Genomic DNA, 3,922 nt, shown 5'->3' with positions numbered 1-3,922 from the left:
AGCTCCTGAACCATAGATTCAGTCCTCCTGCCCTATAGATGGGCTCTTTCTGAACCGTAGATGAGGTCCTCCTGGTGTATAGATGGGCTCCTGCCAAACCGTAGATTCGGTCCTCCTGGAATACAGATGGGCTCCTTTTGAGCCTTAGATAAAATGGTTCTGAAATATAGATGGGTTTTTCCTGAGCTATAGATGAAGTTCTCCTGAACCATAGATGGGTTCCTCCCAGTTATGAACCTCTTCCCCTGCATTAATTAATTGCAGATTAAGAGCAGGGAGAACACAGCCAACATCGCCAACCCCCCCCCCCCTCTCCCATCATTTATACACCCCCCCATGGATCGCACCTCCTGAACCATAGATTCAGTCCTCCTGGAGCATAGATGGGCTCTTCCTGAACCATAAATTCAGTCCTCCTGGAGCATAGATGGGCTCTTCCTGAACCATAGATGAGCTCCTCCTGAGCCACAGATGAGCTCCTGCCAAAACAGATGAGCTTCTCCTGGAACGTAGTTGGGCTCCTGCCATCTATGAATCCCTCCCCACCCCTTAATTAATTAATTGCAGATTGAGAGTGGGGAGAACACAGCCAACGTCGCCAACCCTCCCCACCCCCCAATGGATCACACCTCCTGAACCATAGATTCAGTCCTCCTGGAGCATAGATGGGCTCTTACTGAACTGTAGATTCAGTCTTCCTAGAACATAGATGGGGTCTTCCTGAACCATGGATTCATTCCTCCTGGAATATAGAAGGGCTTTTCCTGAACCATAGATTTAGTCCTCCTGGAGCATAGATGGGCTCTTCCTGAACCATAGATGAGGTCCTCCTGGAACATAGATGGGTCCTTCCTGAACCGTGGATTCATTCCTCGTAGAGTATAGAAGTGCTCTTCCTGAAACATAGATGGGCTTATGACCCCCCCCTTGCTGTTAATTAATTAATTGCAGATTAAGAGCGGGGAGAACGCGGCCAACATCGCCATCGAGTTGGCCAGGCACACGCGAGGCCCGGTTTATGCGGGCGATGTCAGCTCCGCTGTGCGGCTGCTGGAGCAGCTGCTGGACATCCTGGATGCTCAGCTGCAGGCGTTGCGCCCCCTGGAGAGGGAATCCGCTGGGAAGAACTACAATAAGGTGAGGGGGGGGGGGGGTCCTCCTCAACCATAGATGAGGGCCTCCTGGAGCGCGGATAGGCTCTTCCTGAACCATAGATGAGGGCCTCTGGGAGCATAGATGGGCTCCACCTGGAGGATGGATGAGCTCCTTCTGGAACATAGATGGGCTCCTGCTGAACCCTAGACTCAGTCCTCCTCAACCATAGATGAGGTGCTTCTGAAGCACAGACAGACTCTTTCTGAACCATAGATGAGGGCCTCCTAGAGTATAGATGGGCTCCTTCTGAAACATAGATGAGCTCCTGTGGAAACAGATGGGCTCCTGCTGAACCCTAGACTCAGTTCTTCTCCACCATAGATGAGGTTCTCCTGAAGCATAGATAGACTCTGTCTGAACCATAGATGAGGGCCTTCTAGAGTATAGATGGTCTCTTTCTGAAACATAGATGAGCTCCTGTGGAAACAGATGGGCTTCTCCTGAACCATAGATGAGGGCCTCCTGGAGCATAGATGGGCTCTTCCTGAACCATAGATGAGGTCCTCCTGGAGCGTGGATGGGCGCCTCCTAAACCATAGATGAGGTCCTCCTGACCCGTATCTGGGCTACTTCTGCCGCATAGATTCATTTCTTCTTCCCTATGGATGGGCTCCTCCTGCCCCATAGATTGAGTCCACCTGCCCCACACACCTGGGCTCCTCCTGCCCCATAGATTGAATCCCCCTGCCCCACACCCGGGGTCCTCCTGCCCCACACCTCTGTTCTCCCCCAGATGCACAAACGGGAGCGGACCTGTAAGGATTACATCAAGGTGAGCGCGGTGGGCGGGGCCTGGGCTGGGTAGGCGGGGCCTGAGACCCGTGGGCGGGGCTTGTCATGGATCCAACTTATAAAGGGAAAGAATCTCTCCCGGGTGGGCGGGGTTTTGTGAGCAGTGGGCGGGGCCTGAGGGGTGGGATTGTAGAGGCGGGGCCTGGGCTGTGTGGCTTGAGAGAAGCGGGGCGTGGCCTTGGTGAAGTGGGCGGAGCATGGAGTGTGGGCGGGCGTGAGGGGTGTGGCCTAGTAAAGGGGCGGGGCTTCTGCATAGTGGGCGGGGCAAGAATAAGTGATGTCTTGCAGTGGGCGGGGCTTGATCCATGTGGGCGGGGCTTGTCATGGGAGAGGCCTATAGAAGGGCAGTGTGTCAGCCTGGTGGGCGGGGCTTTGGGAGTAGTGGGTGGAGCCTGTTGTGGGTGCAGACTCAGGGGGCGGGGCCTGTAGGGTGGGTTTGTAGGGGTGGGGCCTGGGCTGGGTAGGCGGAGCTTGTGGGCAGCGTGGGTGTGGTCTGGGGGAAAGTGGGTGGGACATGGGATGCTGTCTAATGAAGGGGCGGGGCTTGAGCGCGGTGAGCGGAGCCTGTAAGTGTGGCTGTTGAGGGGGCGGGGCCTGTTATGGCTTTAGCCTGATGAGGGCGGGGCTTTGAGCAGTGGGCGTGGCCATGGTGTGGCCACGTGGGGGCTGATCTTGTGGGTGGGCGGGGCCACTTGTGGGTGGGGCCACTTGTGGGCGGGGCTTTCTATGAGGACAGGGCTGGGATTGGGGGTGTCATCTTTCATAGGGGGCGTGGCTTATTTCCAAAACCGGAAGTAGGCGTGGTTGGGAATGTGGGCGTGGCCGTTTTTCATGGGGGGTGTGGCTGCTTCCAGAACCGGAAGTGGGTGTGGTTTATATGCAGGGTGTGACCTGTCGTAGGGGGCGTGGCTTCTCTCCAGAACCGGAAGCGGGCGTGGCTTGTTTAGTGGGCGTGGCTTTATCCCCAGAACCGGATATGGGCGTGGTTTCCCTAGTGGGCGTGGCTTGTTTTATGGAGCGACACCCGGGGATCAGGCTGGGGATCAGGCGGCGCTTCCGTGGGCGGGGCTTATCGCGACGTGGGCGGGGTTTCCCATGGGCGCAGGCCGTGGTGGAGGCTGTGGACAACCTGCTGCGGCCCGAGGCCTTGGAGTCGTGGCGGGACATGAACGGCTCGGAGCAGGCGCACACGGCCACCATGCTGCTGGATGTGCTGGAGGAAGGAGCGTTCCTATTGGCCGACAACGTCAAAGAGCCCGCCCGCTTCCTCGCCGCCCGCCAGAACCTGGGTGAGACCCCCGGGGCGGGGGGGGGGGTCTCCTGCCCCACACATGGGGTCCTCCTGCCCCATAGATGGGATCCTCCTGCCCCACATCTGGGCTCTTCCTGCACCATAAATGAATTCCTCCTGCCCCACATCTGAGGTCCTCCTGCCCCACGTAGGGAGTTCTCCTGCCCCACAGATGAAGTCTTCTTGCCCCATCGATGGGCTCCTCCTGCCCCATAGACGGAGTCTTTCTGCCCCACACTCCACATCTGGGATCCATCTGGAGTTCTTCTGCCCCACACCACACAGCTGGGGTCCTCCTGCCCTATAGATGGAGTCCTCCTGCCCCACATGTGGGCTTCTCCTGCCCCAGAGATGGAATCCTCCTGCCCCACATCTGATCTTCTCCTGCCCCACATTTGGGCTTTTGCTGCCCCATAGATGGAGTCCTGCCCCACACCTGAAGTCCTCTTGCCCCACGTCTGGTCTCCTCCTGCCCCACACTTGGTCTCTTCCTGCCCCATACCTGAGGTCCTCCCGCCCCACGTCTGGTCTCCTCCCGCCCCACACCTGGTCTCCTCCTGCCCCACGCCTGAAGTCCTCTCACCCCACACCTGAGGTTCTCCTGCCCCACATCTGGTCTCCTCTTACCCCACAGTTGTGCTCCTCCTGCCCCATAGATGGAGTCCCGCCCCACACCTGGTCTCC

At 58.0% G+C, this 3,922-nt stretch overlaps 1 long non-coding RNA gene across 1 annotated transcript; it reads left to right on the top strand.

The window, feature by feature from the left end:
• The first annotated feature begins 955 nt into the window (after positions 1-955).
• Positions 956-3,230, top strand: LOC122190581. Its single transcript, XR_006182180.1, has 3 exons — positions 956-1,137; positions 1,889-1,927; positions 3,053-3,230. It is a non-coding gene; the product is annotated as an uncharacterized LOC122190581 (long non-coding RNA).
• The last annotated feature ends 692 nt before the right edge of the window (positions 3,231-3,922 follow it).

Source organism: Lagopus leucura, unplaced genomic scaffold (assembly GCF_019238085.1).
Source record: "Lagopus leucura isolate 7727_CA_CO unplaced genomic scaffold, USGS_WTPT01 33272-0_obj-0_obj, whole genome shotgun sequence".
NCBI lineage: Eukaryota > Metazoa > Chordata > Aves > Galliformes > Phasianidae > Lagopus > Lagopus leucura.
Note: the sequence above shows the minus strand (reverse complement) of the source record. Positions and strands in the feature narration are given on the sequence as shown.